This window comes from Cetorhinus maximus, chromosome 8, assembly GCF_964194155.1.
Source record: "Cetorhinus maximus chromosome 8, sCetMax3.hap1.1, whole genome shotgun sequence".
Classification (NCBI taxonomy): domain Eukaryota; kingdom Metazoa; phylum Chordata; class Chondrichthyes; order Lamniformes; family Cetorhinidae; genus Cetorhinus; species Cetorhinus maximus.
Genome location: NC_135886.1, coordinates 96,096,621 through 96,123,255, shown reverse-complemented (window position 1 = coordinate 96,123,255; position 26,635 = coordinate 96,096,621). Strand labels below are relative to the sequence as shown.

Here is a 26,635-nt window from a genome sequence, read left to right as displayed (position 1 = left end):
GCAAATCATGTGTATTCAGTATCAAGTGCCTCTCCTCCCACACCTCAAAAGGTTCAAGCCAGGATTGTAATGGCCTGGATGTGTACAACCACAACAATGTTCAAGAAGCTCAACACCATTCAAGACAAAATGGTCATTTTGATCAGTGTCCCCCACTGAACTCAGTGTCCACCACTGACACATTGACCACCAAGGAGTACAAGAGCAACAGCTGATGGGGACATCAGCAGCTGCAAGTTCCCTTCTAAGTCATGGACCATCTTGGATATAAAATGCAGTTTCTCGCTGTTGTTGGTGTCACAACGATGTGTCATGTGCAATGTGGAATGTTAATCATTAATTTCATTGGCTGGTGTAATGCCCTGGATTGCTTTTAGAAAGGAAAGAAATAGTTAGAAATATAAAGACACTGGCCGGGATTTTCAGGCCCTGTAATGGTGGGACCTGTCGCGGGAGATTTGGCGGCCCAGTCACTTTTGGTGGGACCAGACAATCCTGGTGGTGGGGGGTGGGCTGGAAAATCCCACCCACTGTGTTTTAAAATGGCTACAAAAGTCACCTGACCTACAAATTGGCCTATTTTCTAGAGGCCTCGGAAAGTGGATTACCAGGGACATGTCTAGGCAGTTCCCCTGATGGACTTCTTACCTGCCATTGTCGGAACCCTCTGCAAAACATAAGGACAATAGGCTGCCACACTTCCTGACTCCAGAAACTGTCAGGAACAAAGAAGAACTAACAAAATTAATTTTGCAATGTGCTAAGGGCACCCTATCTTTCGATAGCATCTTGATGGTGTCAGGAAGATATAATGATTCTTAGAATATTTTTGGAATTTATTGCAAAATAGAGTAATAGTGGGATGTGTCTATATGTGTCTGTGTGCGTGTGTGTGTGTGACTTAATTGAATTATCCTGGGTGCTTTGATGTAAGAAGAGAAGTTAGGTTTAAAATGTTAATTAGGTAAACACGGGGAAGTTTAGAAACATAGGTGTCAAAGGAACATTTGGATTTTTAAATAAGTCAAACTAGATTGTTTTCAAAGGAGGGATGAAATGTGTCACCTAGCCAGGCGAAGTTTAGAAACTGTGTGTTTATTTTTCCCAAAGATTACTGGTAAAACTTAGTGTTATGAGAGGTTTTCATTATCAGGAAGATAAAGTCCAAAGAGATAGTGCAACAATGGATATTTGCATTCAAAGGAGAAAATATGTATAAAGGAGCAAAAGCTGTGTGTAAGACTAGGCATTTTAAGATCTTACAAGTGTGTGTAAAGCCTTCAGCATCTATGCTGTCTTCAAAGGACTGAAGTTAAGAAAACTCACTTTGAATTTGACTTGTTCAGGATATCATGTTTCTTTGCCTGGGCCTTTTAAAATCTATGTGTCTTACTGTAGCCTTAACGAAAATGTAACTGGGAGTTAGATTGATTAGGGAATTTAGAAGTTATCATTGTGGTAATTTGTAGATCTATGTATGTATTAAAAATAATTTCTCTTCTTAATAAATGTTTAATCTAGTTTTATAAAACCTATAAGACTTGGCGTTCTTATTAATACTGAATTCAAGGCACGCATCTCGAAATTTATACAAATTGAAAATTAGTTGTGACAGTTGTTTCAAGTTTCCCTCTGGGATTTGACCAGCTCAGCATTTACCATCTGCTGTGTCATAACACTGGCTTTGACAATTGGAGATTGAAGCTTCTGCAGTAATATGGATTGCCCTCCACTGTGTGCCAATAGCTGGCTGTCGCAAGATTGGAACCCCACTTGTGAAAAGCTATGATTCTAGGCTTGTCTGTTTGTTACAGCAAGGGGAGTCTGCAGAATTTAAAAAAAAATTAATTTATGGGATGTGGGCATCATTGGCTAGGCCAGCATTTATTGCCCATCTCTAATTGCCCTTGAGAAGGTGGTGAGCTGCCTTCATGAACCGCTGCAGTCCATGTGGAGTAGGTACACCCACATCGCTGTTACGGAGGGAGTTCCACGATTTTGACCCAGTGACAGTGAAGGATTTATTTCCAAGTCAGTGATGTATTTCCAAGTCAGGATGGTGAGTGGCTTGGAGGGGAGCTTTCAGGTTGTGGTGTTCCCATGTACCTGCTGACCTTTTCCTTCTAGGTGATAGTGGTCATGGGTTTGGAAGGTGCTGCCTAAGGAGCCTTGGTGAGTTTCTGCAGTGCATCTTGTAGATTGTACACACTACTGCCATTGTTGGTCAGTGCTGGAGGGAGTGAATGTTTGTGGAAGGGGTGCCAATCAAGCAGGCTGCGTTGTCCTGGAGGGTGTCAAGCTTCTTGAGTGTTGTTGGAGCTGCACTCATCTAGGCAAGTGGAGAGTATTCCATCCCAGTCCTGACTTGTGCCTTGTGGATTGCGGACAGGCTTTGGGGAGTCACGAGGTGAGTTACTCACTGCAGGATTCCTAGCCTCTGACCTGCTCTTGTAGCCATAGTATTTATGTGGCTAATGCAGTTCAGTTTCTGGTCAATGGTAAACCCCAGGATATTGATAGTGGGGGATTCAGTGATGGTAATGCCATTGAATGTCAAGGGGCGATGATTAGAGTCTCTTTTGTTGGAGGTGGTCAGGTGTGTGGCGCACATGTTACCTGCCACTTGTCAGCCCAAGCCTGGATATTGTCCAGGTCTTGCTGCATTTGGACATGAACTGCTTCAGTACACTATTAACATCAAGGAGACTGCAGAATGTAACATCATCTCTCTTTTCCTGCTATTCAAAGGTTCAAGACCCTATCTCTGTTACATTTTGGAATATATCAGAGATAGAAAATTTTGATCGAAAAGATCTTCAAGTGTCAAAGCATCCACCTTGGAAAAAGACAGATTACAGTTTAAAGGACACAGTCTCCAGAAAAACAACCAGCTTACGTCAGCTGCGACACCATGGGACTTTCAAGATCGCTAAAGGAACATTGGAACATATATTTCTTTTTTTCTTATGGACTTAAATTTTAGTCAATTCCACCACCTCCATCCTGTAACTAGTTCTGTTTTGCATGCTAGTGTGTGTGCACGTGTGCGTGTGTGTGCGCGCGAGTGTGTGTGTGCGCGCGTGCATGTGTGTGTGCGAGTGTGTGTCCGCGTGTGCATGTGTGTGCGAGTGTGTGTGTCCGCGTGTGTGTCTGTTGTGTTGCGGGATTCAGGACCTGTTTTTATATTTTTAATAAGTCTTATACTTTTACCTGAGTGAGTTTTTAACAATAAAACTAACCCCTTACTTGTTAACTCAAGGAATCTGTCTGGCTTATTTCTTCATATAGCTTTACATACAGTCAGGTATATACTTAATTGAAAAATCCCAATTTTTCTCACAGTTCAAACTCTGTTATAACCAACCTCAGGAGTGGAAAAAAAGAAAAGAGAGGAATTTATTCACCCCTCAGGCAAAAGTATAAGACTTATTAAATGGTAAAAACACATCCTGAATCCCACAATATAACAGACACACACACACACACACACGCTCACTCCAGCATGCAAAACAGAACAAGCTGCAGGGTGGAGGAGGTGGAATTGGTAAGAGTTTAAGTTCATAAGAAAAAAGGAAATATATGTTCCAACGTTCCTTTGGTGGCCTTGAAATTCTCGTGGTGTTGCAGCTGATGTAAGCTGATTGTTTTTCCTGGAGACAGCGGGTGGGATTTTCTGGCCCCACCCGCCCACCACTGGGATCGTCGGGAAATCCCGGTCAGTATCATTTAAACTGTAAACCATCTTTTTTCTTAAATCGATGCTCTGACACTTGAAGATCCTTTCAATCAAAATTCTCCATCTCTGACGTTTTCACCTCATCTCACCTCTGTTTTACCGATTACCTTGCATCTTGTTCTCTGGTTACTGATCTTTTTGTCAGCGGAATCCATTTCACCTTATTTACTCCATCTTTCAAGAATTTGAACACTTCTTTCCCTTAATCTTCTCTGCTTTAAGGAGAACAGCAATGATCCCTCTAAGCTGAGTGCAGTAACCTAGAAGTTGCCGAGCACAAGTCAGCCATTTTAAGTTACCAGTGTGCGTGGCTGCGCAAGAATTTAAAGGTCCTGCACACTTAAATGAATACGTCGCACACAAGAAAGAAAGATTAAAAGATATGTTGGAGAACAGTCCCAACTTGTCCAGTCTCTCCACAAAACTGAAGTCCTTCATTCCTGGTAACATTTTAGTTAATATTTTCTGCACTGTCTGCAAGGCCCTGATGTCCTTTCTAAAGTATGGTGCCCAGAATCAGGCGCAATATTCCAGCTGAGACATAACCAGTGCTTTATGAAGGGTTAGCTTAACCTCCTTTCTTTTGTACTCTAGTCTGCTATGTATAAAACCAAGGAAAACCTAATATGCTTTTTAACAGCTTTATCTACTTATTCACCCATCTTTAAACTCCCATGTATATAAATGCCCATGTCTCTATGTTCCAGCACCGCCTTTACAATTCCATTGCCTCTCTTCATTCTTCCTTCCAAAGTGTGTCATCTCACACTTATATATGTTAAATTTCATCTACTGAGTGTCTGCCCATTTCATCAGTCCATGTCCTCTGAAAGTCTGTTCATATCTTCCTCACTGTTTCCCAAGTATTGTATAATTTGCAGGGTTTACAATTATGCCCTATATGCATCTCCTACGGTGAGAAACTAGTCACCAAATCCTCAAGCTTAACCACAAGATAACTTCCACTATAGTGATGGGTTTCGAAATGGATCACTCCAAGTAGACAGCTCAAGAATAATTCTTGCAGAGGCTTGAGAGCCCTTCCTGTTTGGACCTTTTACTATGTTAAATTCACTATATATAAATGCAAGTTTTGTTCTCCATCCTATGAAAAACCTAAGAGAAAGGCAGTATTCATTTGGTGTGCTGCTGATCCTAATGTAATGTTAATTCATGAATTTAACTAGCCTTATGCAGCCTTTACAGGGCCGAGTGCACAACATTTAACACAACCAGGGGTTGGCACCTGGCTGGATTTTAAGGAAACGCAATCAAGATTTTGAATTTGCAGCCTGTTGACACTAGTGATTGGCAAAAACAGGACTGAATATTTCACATTGAGCATGGTATCATTGAATGAATTTGTAGGAAAGTACTTTTGTGGTGCATTATCGTCTTAAAAATGCTGATTTGATTTCAGTGACCGAGTAACTATAGTCTGGGTTGAAGGCCAAACCATTTCAATCCAGCAACCCTTGAGGGGAGAAATGATCTCTCTCTCAGAAAGAAATGATCTCTCTCACAGAAAGAAATGATCTCTCTCACAGAAAGAAATGATCTCTCTCATAGAAAGAAATGATCTCTCTCTCAGAAAGAAATGATCTCTCTCACAGAAAGAAATGATCTCTCTCTCAGAAAGAAATGATCTCTCTCTCAGAAAGAAATTATCTCTGTCTTGGAAAGAAATGATCTCTGTCTCAGATCTCTGCAAGTGATAGTGCACACTGGTGGACTCCTTTATCTCAAAGAGGAGAACTTGGCAGATAAACTACAAAAATGCTCTTCCTGTTAAGAGTAGAGAGCAACCATGGAGAAAGCAGCAGGACACTCATGTAAGCAGAGAAACAAACAGGGGTAAAAGATTCAAGTTAAAACATTTCACAGCATCAAGTGGCATAAAGAGGGAATATTCTGAGCATCGTTTCAAAATGTCTCCTTGTAGATAAATACAGCCACTTATTCGGTGGCAATGATAGTAATGTTATTACTATTTGAGGCTGAACAAACCATTCACAATCTTGCACCCCATTTGCCCCTGAGATGAGTTTCTGACCACACATCCTCTCCATCACTAGAACTGCCTATTTCCAGCCCTGTAACATTATCGACTTCACCCTTTTCTCAGCTTCATTCATGCCTTCATTACCTCTAGACTTAACTATTCCATGCTTTCCTGGCTGGCCTCCCACTGTAAGCTTGAGCTCATCCAAAACTCTGGTGCCTATATCCTAACTGTCACCAAGTCCCATTAACCCATCACCAACCCTGTGCTTGCTGACCTACATTGGCTCCCGGTCAAGCAACGTGTTGATTTTAAATTCTCATCCTTGATTTCAAATTCCTCCATGTCTTCACCCCTCACTATCTGCCTCCTCCAACACCACAACCCTCCGAGATCCCTGTGCTCCTCTAATTCTGGCCTGTTGTGCATTCTCAATTTTCATCGTTCAACCATTGGTGGCTGTGCCATCATTTGCTTAGGCCCTATGCTCCGTCAGCTTATGTTTAGTAAGACTCTGGAGAAGCACCTTGCGAAGTTTTACTATGTTTTTTTCATTTGCATGGCTGGGGAAGCAGTTACAGCTTACTGTCTAAGTTAACAATCCATTCAATGGTTTCAGCTGATGCACCAGGAATGGATCTCTCAGGGCAGAAGTTCAGTATACGGGCAATGTCCTGACTTGGATGGCCACAGTCATAATTTGAGCTGTTTCTCATGTTCCACTTGTGGAACAAATGTGCTCATCTTCCCCGGCCTTTCCTCAAGCTTTTGAGGTTGTCCAGGTTTTCCATGGAAGGTTGAAACGTGGGACTTCACCACTCGGGTCAGTTACCAGGTTGCGGTTGGTGATGTTTGCAGTCAACCAGGAGACATGACATTGAGTGGCGGGGCTGTCATCAATTTGTAAGGCATGGAAAGTTTTCCAGTAGGGACCACAGGATTTTGGATGACTGCATGGGTTTTTTGAGGTCCTGTGTCAATGGGGATGCTTCATTAGCTGTCAGCAGGTGGTGTTCTTTGAGGAGGATATTACCCCTGTGAACGTCAGGAAGCTCAATTTGCATTAGCACAGGAAGCTACTCGAGCTGTGTTGGTCTCAACATTCCAGAAATAATCCTCGTGACTTCCCGAAGGTGGATATCCAGCACATTTGTGTGGCAGCCTCTGAGCCAGGTTGAGCAGTGGTACTCTGCTGCTGGGTAGACCAGGGAGAGTGAAGCAGTGCATAGAGTGTTGGCTCTGCTGTCCCAGGTGGTACCTGCTGGTTTCCAAATGTGATTCACTCTCGTCTTGACCTTGGCTCTGGTGTTTTGGAGGTGTTGCTGATAGGTCAACTTACAGTCAAGAGTGATGCCAACGAGTTTGGCATTGGGCCGTGGATGAGTGGTCATCCACAGAAATGGACACAAATTTGTTATCCTTTGTGTTGTTCAGGTGGAAGGCCTTGACAGTGTTTGGTCAAAGCCTTCATTTTCTGAAGTAGGCTTCCAGAAAACATAGATATTCAGTGAGTATTTTCTCAATGTCCTGAAGTTCCTTAGCCTGGAAAGCCAGGGCCAAATCATCAACATTGGCTAAGAGCCATGACTTTGTGGGAGGGTGGTCACTGGCATATAAGGAAGGAGACAGCAACCTGCACGTGGTCCTCATGTTAAAGTAAGTTTTACAACCTGAAAATCTGCAAACTAATGTTGTCAAGAGGTGAGCCAGCCACCAGGCTCCAGGTCCAAGCAGTTTACTATGTGAAAGGTGCTATATAAATTGCTGTTGTGATTGTAATGTAATGGCTGCTAGTGGCACTGAAAGCAGGGAAAAAGCAAGATAAAGAAATGCTTGAGGACACCACTGTCAGTGCTTAGAGCAGTCAGCCTATTAGAAACATAAATTGGCTAAATCTGCCCACCTCACATCAGCCAGTTTCTGATGAGTACTTGCAGAAACCTCTTGGCTAGACCCTGCTTAGTGGCTGCAAAGAAAAAATGATCCAAGATTCAAAAAAAGCATGATATGAGTATAATCCCACCAGCTGTGTGCACATTGTGAGGTTATGCAGATACACCAGATTTGGAAACAGGCCAGGGAATCCTTTAACTGGCTGGGGAACAAGGAGAGGGAAGGTTTTTGTTTCCTTTACTTCTGCCATATGCCATTTAATTTTCCCTGAGCAAGGTGATCAGTGATGGCTTGGCTTCTGTGTCTGCTGCTTTAAACATCCTCTAGGTAGCAGGAGCTAACATGGCTGATTGGGCATATTTCATGTGGGGTGTTCTAGCACTGTTGACCATAGTACTTTGATAAACTAGCGTATTGCACCCTGTCACAGCTACCGCAATTGAGGTTTCTGTGGGGGGCAAGGCTGCAGTAGGGAGGATGGGAGCATGTTTCATGCAAGAAAATTGTGCCTTGACTCAGCTGTGGGTAGCCTGTGTGATTGTGCAAATGCAGACAGAATATGTCTGCATATTCTTTACCCTGCAAAAAACTGTAACAAGAGTATTACTGAGAATTTTGTTCTTAAATTCAAAAAATAGGCAATTAGTGGTATCTATTTTGCTGCATGTCATAAGACACCATACTGAATTTAATTGCTCTCATTTTGCCACAAGTTTATGCAAAACTATTGTCTCTTTAAAGAATCTCATCTCACTGTTGTTCAGGGATCACTTCCAGAAAGTGCAAATATGCTGACCCTTGAGGGTGAAGGCAAGATCACACTCTACTCCCCACAGCCAAATAGCCTATCAACACTCTAACTAGGTTTACTGACCTACCAGGGAGAAGCTGGCTCATGGAGAACTGTAACCCAGCAAGGATCAGCATGTTCAGAACTGCAGGGCAGAAGATTGGGAAGAAGTGACATCTTTTGAGTCTCCTTCTGTAAGCAAAGGGCCACATTGCCTCTGGGTTAGGGCAGCGGTTTCCAAAGTGGGGAAGGACTGATGTCTTTAGGGGGTACTTATCTCTTAATTGTATAACTGCAGATTTTCAGGGATTATTATTTTTTCCAAAATTCAGGCTCCCCATTGTCTCTGCTACTCAGGATCATGCGCTGTCACTTACCTTCCCGTTGCTTGCTGCTCCTTCAATCACAGGTTGTTTCTCTACCATCCTTGCACACTAGTAAGATGCAGTTGTGCCCATTAGCAGCAATGTGATTGGAGGAACAGCGAGCAGTGGGAAGGTGAGTGACATTGCAGGAACCTGTGCACCACTGCAGCGATGGTGCAAGAGAAGCAGCTTCTGGCCCAAACACTGTCCAAGTGAAGCGATCTCACAAAGATACAAAGGAGTCAGCGGGAGTAGAGCATTTGAGAAGAGGGACTGCTGGGTGAGTGAGAGGAGGGGAGGAGGGAGTTGAAAAGAGGGGTTGGTGAGTGTGTGAGTAGAGGGGAGGATGGTTTGGGAAGAGGCGCTGTTGCGTGAGTGAATGGAGGGAGAGGGTTGCAAAGAAGGGCTCCTGAGTGAGAGTAGACAGGAGAGCGTGGTTAGGAAGAGGGGCTGCTGTGTGAGTGATTCTGTGGGGGGAGAGGGGGTTCTCACAACTTTATGTGCTTATGTAAACTAACAAGCTCATCCATCACATGAATGGTAAGTAAAAAACTATTATTGAAGTCATATGTTTACCTGCAATGTTTAGTTATGATGATTTACAAAATGTGCGGTCATTAGATGGGTTGTTAAAAAAGAAACTGCCTATAGAGATGCACAAAAAGTTGGTAAATCAGAATAAGGGTATTCAACCAAAAAAACTGGGTTGGGAAAGAAAGATCAGCCAGTCTTCCAATCAATCAACACATTTTTATTGTCCTAACGGAGTTTCGCTGCGGATACAATTAATTTTGCATATTCAAAATAAAAAGAGAGAATTATAACAGCAGTACCACTCGTTTCGCTACGGTGCAGCACCAAACTCACAGCTAAAAATTAGAACAGAGAGAGGGGAAAATAGAAAATAGAGTCTTAGATCTTCATGCTCCCTTCCTGGCTCAGATACAACCAATGGATATGAATGTGACTATGTTCCTGCTTTTGATTGCTACCCAGTGTGTGTTTATGGGTGTCAGAACAAGCCGTCGCAGGCTCAGCTCAGAGATGCCCCCTGGAGTGGAATAGTCTTCCAGCAGTCAACTGGATAAATTATTCTGTCTAGGTTTGCACATGGAGAATGGCTGCTTGTGTAATTAGTGACAGGAGGACAAGTGGTCCCTGGGCTATTACTGTAGCTACACATTCCAGAGCAGACTGCTGAGGAAGTGCACTCCCTATAAAGATAATGATAACTATTGCAAGGCTGCTTCAGAGTTAGCCCAGCATCAATTCTCTGACTGGAGTTAACTTCTCTATTGGAGTTAGCCCAGTATCAATTCTCTCTACTGGGGTTAACCCTGTATCAATTCTCTACAGGAGTTAGGCCAGTATGAATTCTCTACAACAGTTAGCCCAGTATCAATTCTCTACTGGAGTTAGCCCAATATCAATTTACTACTGGAATTAATACTGTATCAATTCTCTATTGGAGTTAGCTCAGTATCAATTCTCTGCAGGAGTTAGCCCAATATCAATTCATTACTGGAGTTAGCCTAGTATTAATTCTCTACTGGAGTTAACACATTGTCAGTTCTCTACTGGAGTTAGCCCAGTATCAATTCTCTGCAGGAGTTAGCCCAATATCAATTCACTACTGGAGTTAGCCCAGTATCAATTCTCTAGAGGAGTTAGCCCAGTATCAATTGTATGTTGGAGTTAGCCCAACATCAGTTATCTATTGGGGTGAACATAGTATAAAAGCTGTTACTTCCCCAAGGTTAAAGCAGTATCAACCCTCTCAACTACATGAATGAACCTAATGACGACGTCATGACAGTCTTATAGTCAGTTCAGAAACAGTTTTTCTTATCTCCTCCCATATGGTCTAGCGGTTAGGATTCCTGGTTTTCACCCAGGCGGCCCGGGTTCGACTCCCGGTATGGGAATGAGCATTTTTTTACCCCCTGCATCTTCCATTTATTTCTTTTTTAAAAATGGTGAATCAATTTTCCACACCACCCCAGAAGCGGCAGCGAAGCCGGGCAGCCGGCCCTCTGCTAGGAGGTTGCGGGGCTTGGAGGCTGGGCTGGGCTGGGCTGTTTTGGACTGATTGGAGTTGGGAGAAACTGGGGGGAGGGGTGGATTTTGGACCATCTCTCTCTGGCATATGCTCTCAACTTTTCTTCCTGTATGTAGCCTCTGCAGGGAACGAGAGCACTAAGCCAGACCCAGGGTATCTGTGTATCTTTTAATTTCCACATAATATTTAATGTAGAGAATTCAGGGACTTTTTTTGGGATCACTTCTGGGAAAGCAGGAGTAGTTCCGTAATCAAAGGGAGCGTCTCCAAATGTACTTTCCACTCCCCCGGCTCCAATGTCAAGAGCAAGGAACCTTTTAGACTGATTGTATGCGGATAAGCTCGATACACTTCCAGTTAAAACAATCGGATCAACCTTAGTGGACAAAAAAGAGTTTTGTTGGGAAATTAAGAGTATTACCTGTTTAAATGTTCCTGTCGCTCTGGTAAGGTGATCTTCTTCCAATTCCGGGACATTTCCCAGTTATACCCCTCACCCCATCAAATACAGCCCTTCAACCCTCTCAACCCCCACTTCATTCCAGCCCTTTCCCGCATGAAGCCCTGCACACTGACCCCGAGAGTGTCGAGTGCTGAAGTTATTCCCTAAAGTGAAATGAATTTTGAAATCCCTCCATGGGTTTCCTCCCCGCTATCGCAGCAAACCCTTCAGACACAAACTGAGGCCAGCAGTTTCTTTCCTCTCATTAAAAGGCAATCAACAGACATGCTAACCCCTCATTCTATGCAATAACATCAACAAAGTTGTCTTGCTATATACCCCTTTCCATCTCTTCACTCCCATTTTTTCCTTTTACTTCCTAGGTGTCCACCTCTTCTGAAGAGGCTACAGTATATATTATATATTATATAAATATATTTGTATCTCAGGAGTATTACATTGTCACTTGATGGTAAGGATATTTCTTTAAAAATTGCTTTACTTACAAAAGCAGCTTTCATTTTTTGTTGGAAAAGCATTTTATGCCCAAACCCTATTGGAATTGATTGCAATGCCATGTAAACTGGTTTGCCTGTGTGTGTGTGTGTGTGTATTTGGAGACAATAAACAAATCTGGAGCCAGTAAAATGCTATTTCATTTTCATCCCATGTGAAGCTTGGAGACCATCCCTTGTTGCAGCAATTGGCCAGTGTTATGGAAAAAATGTGATTCACCCTGAGCCAATGGCAAGGGGCGAAAATCGAGTTAGGAAATCCCCAAACATTCAGGGGTTTTGGTGGAGAATGCGATTGAGTGTGGAGGAGACAGGAGAATGGTGAGGGGACTTCACTTCGTTCATCAATACTGACCTGTCCAGAGGTAGCTTGGGTGAAGCTCCTCACTCAGTGAATAGAGGACGAGCCGTGAGTGAGTTTCCTAACTTTTGCTTGTTCATTTTTTAGAGGGAAACTTTTACTACAGGGGGAAAGAGTCCAGTTAGCGTGGAATCATAAGATAAACGCGTGCGGCCACTGACATCATTCTGTTTAATGATTTTTCTTTTGGGCTCCCTGTGACCCACTTTACATCGGATTGGCGTTGGCGCAGAGTTCTTTTTCACTTGATAACTTCACCCTTGCAAACACATGCAGTATGTTGTTTCAAAGTTGAGCGGATTAAGTCATTCATTGTGGTAACTTTGGGTGTACCGGTGGCTTGAAAGCAGCATGCTTGAAGTGACCGTGTACATACAGTAGTTAATAACTCAATTCATGAAACATTCCCTCGCCCCAAAGTTTTACTGTAGAGATTCGAGGTTGCATGTCGCCCAGTCGTTGTCAAGGCATGTTTAGTAAAACATGACCTGATGTAATGAGATCACTAGAGGGGGCAATAATCATCGTGTTGTCTGCCTCGATGTGTGCTCTCCTTGTAACATTCTGCGTGATATCAAAAAGTCATTGTTGGTGGCAACCGTCCAAATTGTTCAAGGCTATAGGAAATTGAACGCTCCAACTCACTGAACCGATTATTGAGAGCCCTTAAAGATGTATCGTTGAATCCCACGATTATTTAGGATATATAAAGCAGGATAATTATAAGTGCAGTTGTAGGAGGAATGAGTTGGGGCTGGGCCTTCTCCAGAGACCTTCGTTGTGTGCCAATGGTACTTCTGGGAAAATATATTGTGCAACTTAAACTGGGAAATTCTGATACGGGAAGTAGCTAATGGTAGTCTGCTCTTCAGCTTCTCTTGAAGCAGAATAAACATTATGAATCTCTTAGGGCACTTTGTTTTCCTGTTCATCCATTCAGAATAGCCAGGATTTGTTTTTTTTTACATAACTTCAGCCCTGCAAATATTTGTAGTAAGGTGAGCAGACAGGTCATTCAATGTACCAGTGACTTCAAAGCAGCATGTTTGAAGTGACCATGCAAATAGTTAATAATTCATAAAACACTCCCTCGCCCCAAAATTTACTGTGGTTACATGTCACCCAATCATTATCAAGATACGTTAGGAAGATATGAGCTTGGAAACAGACTTTATGTAATGACATCAATAGAGGGGAATAACCATGCTTCATTCTGATGATCTGAACTGGCTGATTTTTGGGACATGGGCAATCTCCAATTCAAGAGTCAATATGTGGTGGATCAAAAACCCCTTGAAAGCTGGAAGAGCAATTGCAGCATGGAGGAATTGAAAACCAAATTGCAGGATTCAAAATAAAATATGCGTTCCCTTATCCATATTCTGCACTGATAGTGCTGAGCAGTTCAATGCGCTCACTGGCTTTTGAAGTCCTGAATGAGCAAGTAGTATGTGTGAGGTCTGCCCTTTGTACCAGCGAAAGGCTTCATTTTATCTTTTAACATGATCAATTAATGAGGTGAGGTGGGGTGGGGGGATGGGGGTGAAATAAAAAAACCTTTAGGCAGTGGTAGTTAGCCAGAGAAAAAGAGATCAACTTGCATTTATTTGGTGCCTTTCACAACCTCAGGGTCTGTCCAAGCACTTTATAGCTATTGAAGTGTAGTTACTGATGTAATAGAGGAAACACAGCATGTAATTTTTGCACAGCAAGTCTCCACAAACAGCAATGTGATAACGTACAGATAATGTCTTTCTGAGATTGTTTGAGGAACAAATATTAGCCAGGACACAAGGGATAACTCTCATACTCTTCTTCAAAATAGTTTTATGGGATCTTTTACGCTCAACTGAGGGCAGACAGGGTCTCTGTTTAACATCTCACCTGGGAAACGGCAACACCAACAGTGCATCAGCACTACATGTTGTCAGTCTAGATTTTGTGCTCAAACCTCTGGAGTGGGACTTGAACCCACGTTCTTGTGATTCAGAGGCGAGAGTGCTACCAACTGAGCCATGGCTGAAAGAACTTAGTGTCCTGCATCATGTCAATGCATCCCAAAGTGCTTTACACCCAATTAGGTACTTCTGAGTTATAGTAACATCTGAGATAATGTAACAAAACCCTAGGAATGGGGCTTGAACTTTTTGACCTTCTCTCTGAGATGAGGATGTTATCCATAGAGTCAAGCTGAAATGCAATTTTCCCATGATGTCACTGTATGCAAATACTTGCCCATACCTTTGGATGAAAGGGATGGACAAACCATTGTCTGGTTTTTGGATGGAGCTATTTTGAAAATAGCATGAGAATATTGAGACAACCCAAATGCATTAGGACAGCAATTGGACTCCACACTGGCTTGGGCCTGATAATACTTTCTTCCAAATTGGAAATCTGTGGTTGTGCTGTGTCTGTTTCATTCTATGTAACAGGCTGCAGGTAGTTTGTGTTGTGCAGAAGCTGTCCTTCTGCTCTGTAAAGTTAGCCTGTTATGCTAACCCCTACACCTCAGCCCCCTCCCATGGCACCTTCCCATGCAACTGCAGAAGGTGCAACACCTGCCCCTTTAGTTCCCCCCTCCTCACCATCCAAGGGCCCAAACATTCCTTTCAAGTGAAGCAGCATTTCACTTGCACTTCCCTCAATTTAGTCTACTGCGTTCGCTGCTCCCAATGCGGTTTCCTCTACATTGGAGAGACCAAACGCAGATTGGGTGACCGCTTTGCAGAACACCTTCGGTCTGTCCACAAGCATTACCCAGACCTCCCTGTCGCTTGCCATTTTAACATGCCACCCTGCTCCCATGCCCACATGTCTGTCCTTGGCCTGCTGCAATGTTCCAGTGAAGCTCAACGCAAATTGGAGCAACAGCACCTCATATTCCGACTAGGCACTTTACAGCCTTCTGGACTGAATATTGAGTTCAACAACTTTAGATCATGAACTCTCTCCTCCATCCCCACCCCCTTTCCAATCCCCCTTTTTCCAGTAATTTATATATATTCTTTTCCCACCTATTTCCATTATTTTAAATGTATTTCCATCCATTGTTTTATCTCTACCTTTTAGCCTATTTCGATCCCTTCCCCCCACCCCACCCCACCCCACCCCCACTAGGGCTATCTATACCTTGCTCGTCCTGTTTTCTACCCTTAATGTCACCATTAACACATTTCTTAGCTAATATCACCACCGTCAACACCTCTTTTTCCTTTTGTCTATGACATCTTTTGGCAGTCTCCACCTATCACTGGCCCTCTATCCAGCTCTACCTGTCCCACCCCCCCCTTAAACTAGCTTTTATTTCACCTCTTTTCTCTTTTTCCTTAGTTCTGTTGAAGAGTCATTCGGACTTGAAACGTTAACTGTATTCCTCTCCGCAGATGCTGTCAGACCTGCTGAGTTTTTCCAGGTATTTTTGTTTTTGTTTTGGATTTCCAGCATCCGCAGTTTTTTGCTTTTAGCTTGTTATGCTGATTGATTTCCATTTGTATTTATTGCAAGGAATTGACTTAACCAATGGGGAACTGTTGAAGTTCTGAAAGACCTGTAATTTTGAGGTCTGCTCTTCCCATCTAACAGCTAAACACTTAATTTAATGTTTTAAATTGTGGTAGTGGGTGGGGATTTGAAATTAAAGGACCTTAAGCATTGGTAGTTAGCTAGAGAAAACCAGACCAACTCTGACTTATCAAGTATCACTCACTCTCTGAAAAGTTAGTGATAATTGAAAAATAATTTTTAAAGGTAGAATTCAAGCAGAACTGTTTTTGTTGAAAGAATTTTGTTTTTAGTAAGTGTCAAGCTTGTACAAAAATCTGAGGTAATAGTTTGGAAAAATGATCTACCTCCCAATTTAGTTGTTTAATCATAGCAAATGCATTCTCCATTATGATCTATTTAATTTTACAGTCACGGGGACAGGGAAGTATTTGGTTAAGAGATGACGACAGTGCTAATATTGCGGGGTTACAGTCATACAATAACTGCAGTACTAGTACACAGTTAGAGCACTTTGCACCAGCAGTTCTAACACAAATACAGTTTGAATTCAGAGTCATGGTCCCATCTGACACCAGTGAGATCCCCTAGGGATTTTTACTCCACTTCGGAGTCATTTTAGGCCTTAACACTTGATTTACATTCTACCAGTATAGAAGTGGCATGAAGCTGAAACAGCACATTGCAATGCACTCTTGCCCAGCCTCCCATCTTTCACCATCCAAAACTCTGACATGTCCTAACTCTCCCAAGTCCTTTTCACCCATCACATCTGGGCTTATTGGCCTACATTGGCCCCCCCAAATGCCTTGATTTTAAAATTCTCACTGTCTGTAACCATATCCAGCCCCAAAACCTTTTGAGATCTCTGCATTCCTCCTCCTCTGGCCTCTTGTGCATACCCAAATCCCTCTGCCATGCCACTGGTGCTTGTGTTTTCAACTGCCTTGCTCCTAAGCTCCGAAATTCTCTCCCATGTTGCCTCTCCACCGGTCTCTTTTCTCCATGTAACAAGTTCCTCAAAGCCTACCTTTTGACCATGCTTTTGGTGACCTGTCAAAATGTTGCCATCTTTGACTCAGTGTCGATTTTCATTGTCTGATTATAATGAAGTGCCTTCGGACATTTTAGCATGGTAAGGGTTCCATATAAATGCAAGTTTTTGGTATTGGTTAAAGAGGTTGAGTGAATGCAATGTAAGTTTCTCAATTTGTTGACTAACAAAACAACTTTTTTAATGGTTCATTTCAGATTTCAGGGCAGAGGCACTGGTTGATATCGTAGATCAGCTCTATCTTGTTATCGGGGATTATTCCATCAGTTTGCCTCTGCCTGCAAGTGCCCCCTTTTTCAAACTGATTTGGTAATTTCTAAAGGGGACAAATCTGCCACATATATTTAGAACTGAATTGGCACTGTGGTTGATGCGGCAAATGGAAAAGTTCACACTATTGCAGCTGGGTGATTCTGTTCAGATATTGGTTTAAGACACATTGCTGGAATATAGTGGAATAAGGTGTACCTTGTATATATCTAACCCTGGCAACCAGATCCCTTTGTCATATGAGGGCAACATTATAACCAACTCTTAATTCTGCCCTTGGTATGTAAACCACACCAATGGGATGACTAGTGGGAATTCTAGCTGTTGTTTTCTCATTTTCTTTTGCTCAAGAAATTAACTTCCCATCTTTAATTCAGTTATAGTGTCCCCATCACTGCGCTGGGTGAGATCAGCTAACTTAATGCAGGACTTTTTTGTGGGGGGTTGAAGAGAGCATAACGGAGGGGGAGAAACACTTAATAAAATGAACAATTTTTTGTTTGTGTACAGAATATTTAGAAGATATCACTTTCTGACCAGATCTTGTTCAGTTGCTGTTGCACTTTATCTCTGTGGGCAGTCCTTCAGACTTTTCCAACAAGTTGCTTATCAGGGGATTGTGTCATCTGTGATCTTTGAAGTTTGGTCTACTCATTGTGGAATGGGAATGAGACGGAGTTGAATTAAAGATGGGAAGTTAATTTAGTCACATTCTTTTACTGCTGTTACATAAGTGCTTTTATGTTAAATTGTGCAATTCAGCAACTGACAAGAAAATGCACTATAAATGTAATTTACTGAGGTATCTGCAGTGATAGAGGATGCAGTGTTAATAATTTTCCAAGATTTTTTGTAATTTTCCAAACCACCTGGATTCCAGAATGGCCCAATGGATTGGAAGTTAGCAAATGTAACACCGCTGTTCAAGAAAGCGGGGAGAGAAAAGCAGGGGGCTACAGCCCCATTAAGCCTGACATCAGTTGTCAGGAAAAACACAATGCAATTTGCCTGATCATACTATGATTTTCTAAATCATCATGGTTTGACAAAAGGGAAATCATGTGTCACAAATTTATTAGAGTTCTTTGAGGATGTAACGATTAGGTAGATAAAGGGATAGATAGACTTGGATATACCTGGTAGATATACTTAGATTTCCAAAGGCATTCGATAAGGTGTCAGATGAAAGGTAAATATACAAGATAAGTCCCATGGACTTGGGGATAATATTAGCATGGATGGAGGATTGGTTAATGGATAGGAAGCATTGAAAAGAGATAGGCAGGGCATTTTCAAGTTGACAGGTGATAACTAGTGGAGGATCAGTACTGGGGTCACAGCTATTTACAATCTTAAAATCAGTGACTTAAAAAGACCACAAGTAATGTATCTAAGTTTGTTGATTATACAAAGCTAGGTGGGAATATAAGCTGTGTTGACACAAAGAAGCTGCAAAGCGGTATAGACAGGTTAAGTGAGTGGACAACAAGGTGGCAGATGGAGCATAATGTGGGGAAGTGTAAGGTTATTTATTTTGGTCCTAAGAACAGGGAAAAAAGAATAATTTTTTAAAAGGTGTGAAACTTCTAAATATTGATGTTCAGAGGGATTAAGGTGGTCTCGTACGAGGAAACTCTTTCGAGTTACCAACAGTCACAGATTGCAACTCTCTTTCGAGTACAATCACAGTTCTTGGTTTCCAGGAGTGGGACATGAACCCACAACCCTCTGATTCAAAGGCGAGGGTGCTATGGACTGAGCCACAGCTGACACCTCCTCGTACGAGGAACACAAAGCACATAGGCACAACAAACAATTAGAAAGGCAAATGGCATGTTGGCCTTTATTACAAGGGGATTGGAGTACAGGAATAAAGAAGTCTTGCTATAATTATGCAGGGCTTTGGTGAGACTACATCTGGAATACTGTGCAGTTTTAGTCTCTTTGTTATACTTGCATTGGATGCAGTATAACAAAGCTTCACTAGGTTGGTCCCTGGGATGAGAGGGTTGTCGGTGGATGAGAGTTGATCTCATCGAAACATACAAACTTCTGAAGGGGCTTGACTGGGTAGTGAGAGGTTGTGTCTGCTGACTGGGGAGTCTAGCTCATGGGGGTACAGTCTCAGGTTAAGGGGTTGATCATTTAGGACAGAGATGAGGAGAAAGTTCTTCATTCAAAGGAATGTGAATGTTTGGAATTGTCTACCCCAGAGGGTTGTTTTTTTTTGTACATACAAGATCAACTTTATTGGGTTTAATCCAAAATACAAAGAAAATTTCCTGTATCCAGAAAGTAAAACAATGCAAAAAAAAAGAAGCAATTTATTGCAGAGATGTCACACAGCTCTTTACCCCTCCCTCTAACATTTTTATAATAGCGATCGCCCCAAATATTGCAGGTTGTTCAAAATAGAGTAAAATACAGCACGTTGCAAGAGTATGTACATTGTGTGGAATGTTATTTACATTAAATTACTGTCATGAGGTTAGCAGGCTGTCTGCTGCTGGAATACATCAATGGTGTCTTCGTCTTCCATTTCCAACATAGCCGGTGTATCAGTTTTATTTATTGGCTGCCCATCGAAATGAAACCTGACCTGCAAGCCCTATGACTCACAGTATGTTTCATCAATTTGCTCAGCGGTGTTTGCTTCTTTATCTTGAATTGTACGACTGAACCATCTTGTCCAGCCACCTTCAGGTTAATATGATCATTTCTGTGGTCATTCCCTTCACTGTTAACATTATCCCCCTTGGCTTTATCCTTGGCCATTTCACGGCTGCGCTCCGACTGCACTCTTCAATGGTAGCCTTGCCTTTACATTTGTTGGTGCTCTATCATTGAGTATATTCAAAGGTTAGACAGATTTTCGATCTCTCAGAGAATCAAGGGATATGGGGAAAGTAAAGCTGAGGCAGAAGATCAGCCATATTTTTATTGACTAGCGGGCAGGTTTGAGCGGCTGTATGGTCTACTCTAGCTCCTCTTTCTTAGGTTCTCATGCTGCCTATATCCTAACTTGTATTAAATCCCATTCACCATCACCCTTGTGCTCGCTGATCTACATTAGCTCCCAGTCGAATTGTTATTCTCTTTCACATTCCTCTTTGACCATGGCCCCTATTTCTGTAAACCCCTCCACGAGCTTTGTGTTGCTCTATCTCTGACCTCTAGTGCATCTCCCACTTCCTTTGCCTCACTATTGGTGGCTGTATCTTCAGTTGTCTCAGCCCTAACCTCTGCAATTCTCATGCTAAGCCCCTTCTCCTTTAAGAAGCTGTTTAAAACCTACTTCTTTGACAAAACTTTTGATCACTTTCCCAATTTTGTTTGGTAATGCTCCACTGAAGCTCCTTGAGATGTTTTACTATGTTGAAGGTGCAAAATTAATGCAAGTTGTTGTAGTCACGTGGTAAATTTGTGCTATGTTTGTTTTGAAGAGTGTGGTTCCTTGATGCTGACAAAGTCATGCAGTGCAATCTGCACCATTTATATTGGCTGGCAGATGGAGGATCCACAGCACTGTATGCTGAACACTAACCCCTAGCATACCCATATGTGATAGTATGCACTTCTGTCATTTCTGGCTTGCCCCCGCTCCACAATGTCAGATTGACAAAAGCATGAATGTGACTCCTGAGTAACTGCATATGTGACAATCTGCCAGTTTTCTGTTGTTGAATCTTCTGTGAAGTATAAGGAAGGAACATAGTTGACATCATATAAATCTTATGTTGCAGATTATAAATGACTTATCAATAGGATGCAGTTGACTGACCCTTAGATGAAAATGAAGAAAGTCGTCTGATAAAGTCTAATTGCGCTAAGCAGCAGAGCTTGAATTTATGGGATTTCAAAGTCTGATGCAAAGACTGAAAGAAAGTGTTACGTTGTTGCACGCTTCCTTGTGAACCAGTCCTGAGACTGACTGCCTCCTCAAAGCTGCTTTCATGTCACACTTACTGCCATGTTAGTGCCACCAAGTTGTAGCAAGCAGATCTCGAGGAACCAGCATCAACTTTGAAGTGTGCCAGATTAACTAATGCCAGCAGCTACCATAAACTGTGGGTTTTTTAAGTCGGTCTAACTGCCAGCCCTAGTGATACCTGGAAGTTTCCTTTTGAGTGGTTGCAGTAACGTGAGATTATTGTTGGGAGCTGGTGTCTTAGTACATATCTTACATGGTATATAATCGGCTAAAGGGGTTTCAGCCACTGGAGTCCACTTCTGTTAATAAATTAATAAATGTTAGGCACTTTCAGTCTGGTACTAGATGTCAGCCCTGGTTGAGTGGTAATACTCTGGCCTCTTGCTCAAAGTTGTGGATTCAAATCCAATTCCAGAGACTTGAGCACAAAAATTTAAGCTGGCACTCCAATGCAATGCTGAGGGAGGGCTGTACTGTTGGAGATGCCATCTTTTGAAACTTAACCGATCCCATAACACTATTCGAAGTAGAGCTGGCAAGTTCTCCCTGATGTCCTGGCTAATATTTACCCTGTAAATAACATTACTAAAACAGATTATCTGGTCATTATCTCATTGCTGTTTGTGGGACTATTCAATGCACAAATTGGCTGTCACATTCCCTACATTACAACAGTGACTACACTTCACATTATTTCATTGTCTGTAACGTGCTTTAGGAGAACTTGAGGTCATGAAAGGTGTTATATAGATACAAATCTATCTTTCTAGGCTAGCAGTATCTCAGCCATCGATACAATGGTTCTATAAAGGGCAGCCAGGATCGTATTACTGGCATTACTTCCAAGTCATCTGCCAAGTGAAAGGAGTATTAGATTTGAATGCACGGCAGAGATAAACTCCCAGATGTGACAGTGTTTAATTGCACAACATAGATTCAATAGAATTACTGGTGCTGTGATAGCTCAGGAAGACAATGTTGTATAAAGTTTTCTTTGGTGTTCGCAGATTCTTTATTCTGCAACCAGTGACATTACAGGTACTTCAAACATAGGAGCAGGAATAGACTATTTAGCCCCTTGAGTCTGTTTTCCCATTCAATGATCTCATGGCTGATATGTGACCTGAAACCATATACCTGCTTTTGCCCCATATTCCTTAATACCTTTTTGTTAACAAACACCTATCAGTTCTGTTGAAGAGTCATACGGACTTGAAACGTTAACTGTGTTCCTCTCCGCAGATGCTGTCAGACCTGCTGAGTTTTTCCAGGTATTTTTGTTTTTGTTTTGTATTTCCAGCATCAGCAGTTTTTTGCTTTTATCAATCCCAGATTTGCAATTAACAATTGATCTAGCATCAATTGCCATTTGCAGAAGCAAATTTCTAGCACCTTTTTATGTGAAGAGGTGTTTCCTAATTTTTGTCCTGAAAGGTTTGGTTCTAATTTTCAGACTATGGCCCCAGTCTCCCCAACCGATGGAAATAGTGTAGTTAGAGAGAAAGTATCAGTTCCCCTTACTGTCTTGCATACTGAAATCAAATCATGCCTTCATCTTCTAAATTCCAGGGAATATAACTCTAGTTTGTGTAATCTCTCCTGGTAATTTAACTTTTGGAATCCAGGTATCATTCCGATAAATCTATGCTGCACTCCCTCTGAGGTCAGGATATCCTTCGTAAGGCATGGTGCCCAGAACTACTCTCAGTACCCCAGGTGTGGTCTAACCAGAGCTTTGTATAACTGAAGCATGACTTCTACCCCCATGTATTCTAGTCTTCTATACGGGCCAGCAATCCATTAACCTTTTGATTATTTCCTATACCTGTTTGACATTTTGATGTATCTACATGGATTCCCAAGACGATTTGGACCTCTGCCATTTCCGCCAACTCCAGCATGATGCCACCACCAAACACATCTTCCTTTCACCCTCCCGGCGGCATTTCATAGGGATCGTTCCCTCCGGGACACCCTGGTCCACTCCTCCATCACCCCCTACTCCTCAACCCCCACCTATGGCACCTCCCCATGCCCACGCAGAAGATGCAATGCCTGCCCCTTCACTTCCTCTCTCATCACCGTCCAAGGGCCCAAACACTCCGTTCAAGTGAAGCAGCATTTCACTTGCATTTCCCCCAACTTAGTCTACTGCATTCGTTGCTCCCAATGCGGTCTCCTCTACATTGGAGAGACCAAACGCAAACTGGGCGACCGCTTTGCAAAACACTTGCGGTCTGTCCGCAAGAAAGACCCAGACCTCCCTGTCGCTTGCCATTTTAACACTCCACCCTGCTCTCTTGCCCACATGTCTGTCCTTGGCTTGCTGCATTGTTCCAGTGAAGCTCAACGCAAACTGGAGGAACAGCACCTCATCTTCCGACTAGGCACTTTACAGCCTTCCGGACTGAATATTGAGTTCAACAACTTTAGATCTTGAACTCCCTCCTCCATCCCCATTCCCTCCCTTTCCATTTCTTCCCCCTCCCTTTTGTTTTTTCCAATAATTTATATAGATTTTTCTTTTCCCACCTATTTCCATTACTTTTAAATTTATACCCTTTATGCCCTGTTAGTCTTATTTCACCCCACCCCCCACTAGAGCTGTACCTTGTGTGTCCTGCCATCCATTCTTAATTAGCACATTCTCTTAGATAATATCACCACCTTCAGCACCTCTTTGTTCTTTTGTCTGTGACGTCTTTTGATTATCTGCTCCTATCACTGCTTGCTTGTCCCTACAACCACCCCCCCACCCCAGTTCTCTCCCCCCACCCCCCCCCCCACCTTAAACCAGCTTATATTTCACCCCTCTCCTAATTTTACTCAGTTCTGTTGAAGGGTCATGAGGACTCGAAACGTCAACTTTATTCTTCTCCGCCGATGCTGCCAGACCTGCTGAGTTTTTCCAGGTAATTCTGTTTCTCTTTGGACCTCCTCTGTTTCTAGCATTTCATCATTTATTTACTCTGATCTTTCCTTTTTAAGTGCAAAGTGCATGCCCTCATATTTGTCATCTTTGAAGCCCATTTGCCACAGTTTTGCCCAATCAGTTAATCTATCAATACCTTTGTAATTCTATGCTTTCATCTACACTGCTTATAATTCCACCTATCTTTGTGCCTTCAGTAAAGTTGGATATGTGGCTTTCTATCCAATCACTTAAGTCATGAATAAAAATGGCAAATAGCAGAGGCCTTAACACAGGCCCCAAAGGGACACCACAAGTCACTTCCTACCAATTCAAAATCCTGCCCATTGCCCCTACTCTCTGTCTCCTGCCAAGTCAATTGGCAACCCAATAACCTGATGTCAGCTGTGTCCTGTTGGAAAAATCCTTTATCTCAGTTTTGGGATGAATTTGGAGACATGAGGCCCAATTTTAACTCTGTGTAAGTGAATGGGTTTTGAATGAGTTAAAATCTTGCCCAGATTACTGAATAATTTCTCCACTGTAACCAAGAAATAGAATTTTTAAGTATTTTCACACGTTTTTGGAAAAGAAAAACCTTCTTCGTTGATACCTGAATGAGAAGCAGCAGTGTACTTGGCTGCATTGCTCAGTCACATGTTATGCATTTGATGCTTGGGGCTTAATTAAAACGTGGGTGATGAGGCGGGGTTGGTCTTTATAAAGAAGGTGCCCGAATCACAATGATGCTGAACAGGAACTTGTGGGAGGAAGGGGAAATCTGAACATTGCACTGACACTACAAAGGTTTTTCTGCATTCACCTAGGAACAGAAAAATCATTTCTGTTTTTTTTAACAACAGATGAAGGTTATTTTTTATACCCAATTAGCACTTCCCTTTTGAATGCAATGGGAGAGTGTGGCAATTGAAAGGTACAGCTTGCAGAGGCATCATTATCACCATACCTTCTTTAAATTCAAATTTAAAAAAAAGAATTACTTCTAATTAAGCATCCCTTCTTGGTATAAGTAAAAACACTTTTACAACAGGAAATACTGGAAATACTCAGCAGATCTGGCAGCATCTGTGAAGGGAGAAACAGTTCACATTTCAGGTCAATGATCTTTCATCAGACGACATCTCTCATTTTTTTCAGTTCTGATAGAAGTTGTCAACTTCGGGCCATTCCAAAGCATTTTAGAGCAAAATAATTCACTGTTGTACTATAGCTCCCCATGTTTACACTGGTAAAACTATGTCCTGTGCAGTGTAAATGGGGACAGTCAGTGTATAGACCAGGATACCATTCTTTTACAATCCAAGCTAAATGAGCTTTCGTTAAACAGTCTTTGTTTAACCATTGAGTACTGTTACTTCACAGAAATGCTAGCCCAGAGAGGTTCCTCAGCCGATAGTGTGATGAAGCTCAACTGATGACAGGTCCTTAGTGTTAATAACATCATTCTTGCTAATAACTTTATTCTTGATATTTTTTTCTCCTTGCTGCCCGTTTAGCTGAAATCACCCTTCCCCATCACTTGTCCCTTTCCCAGGGAAGTTATTGTCAACACAATGCATTAAAAATCTCTTGCATTCAGATAGCTCCTTTCATGACTTCATGAAGTCTCAAAGTGCTTCACAATCAGTGACCCTTCTAAAGTGTAGTTACTGTTGTATGAAATGTGGGAGCCAAATTGCACACAGCAAAGTTCCACAAATATTAATGGGATAATAACCAGAAAATCTGTTTTACTGAGGTTGGTTAATGTATATTGCTCAGAAGATTATTTATTCCTTCATGGAATGTGGCATCACTGGCAAGACCAACATTTATTTCCCATCCCTAATTGCCCTTGAGAAGATGTTGGTGAACCATCGTCTTGAACCGCTGACGTCTGGTGTAGGTACATGAACAGCACTGTTAGATAGTGACGACCTAGTGATGAAGAAATGGTGATATATTTCCAAGTTTGGATGGTTTGAGACTTGGGGTGGGGGGGTGGGGGGGGCTGTTGAGGGGGAGAGCTTGCAGGTGGTGGTGTTCCCATGTATACTGATACGCTTGTTCTTCTAGGTGTAAAGCTCATGGCTTAGGAAGGTGCTATGGAAAAAAAATTGTCGCTGTAGTACATCTTGTAGATCAGTACACACCCACTTTGTGCCAGTGATAGGGGGAGTGAATATTTAAGGTGGTGGATGGGATGCTGGTCAAGTTGCCTGCTTTGTCCAAGGTTGTGTTGAGCTTCTTGTGTTGTTGAAGCTGCACTCATCCAGGCAGGTGGAGACTATTCTATCACATTCCTGACTTGTGTCTTGTAGATGGTAGGCAGGCTTTGGGTAGTCAGGAGGTGAGTTACTCGCTGTTAAATTCCCAGCCACTGACCTGGTTTTGTAGCCACAGGAAGATCCACATAAATACTGTTAAGTTTCTGGTTAATGGTGACCACTCAGGATGTTGATGGTCAGGGATTCAATGATTGTCAAGGGAATGTAGATATTTAGACTTTCTCTTGTTGGAGATGGTCGTTGTCTGGCACTTAGGTGGCAAGTGACATTCATGCCACACATCAGCTCAAGCCTAAATGCTGTCCAGATCTTGCTGCATGCAGGCACAGGATGCTCCATTATCTGAGGAGTTGTGAATGGAACTATACACTCTGCAATCATCAGTGAACATCCCCACTTATGATAGAGGGCATGCCATGTTTGAAACAGCCAAAGATAGTTGGGCCTAGGACGCTACCCTGAGGAACTCCTGCAGTGATGTCCTGAGGCTGAGATGATTTACCTTCAATAACCA

General features: G+C 42.3%; 1 protein-coding gene and 1 non-coding gene across 12 annotated transcripts in view; both read left to right on the top strand.

Annotated features, from left to right (window-relative positions):
- Positions 1-10,639: 10,639 nt before the first annotated feature.
- On the top strand, positions 10,640-10,711 carry trnae-uuc (transfer RNA glutamic acid (anticodon UUC)). Its single transcript has one exon. It is a non-coding gene; the product is annotated as a tRNA-Glu (tRNA).
- Positions 10,712-12,052: 1,341 nt separating this feature from the next.
- The window catches only part of elf1 (E74-like ETS transcription factor 1), a 245,369-nt gene continuing 230,786 nt past the window's right edge, over positions 12,053-26,635 (top strand). For 6 of the 11 annotated variants that reach the window (XM_078547257.1, XM_078547250.1, XM_078547247.1 and 3 more), the window contains exon 1: positions 12,053-12,215. The gene's annotated coding sequence lies outside the window, so the exon portion shown is untranslated. The remainder of the gene's footprint in view (positions 12,216-26,635) is intronic. The other 5 variants (XM_078547248.1, XM_078547253.1, XM_078547244.1 and 2 more) reach the window with 2 other exon arrangements.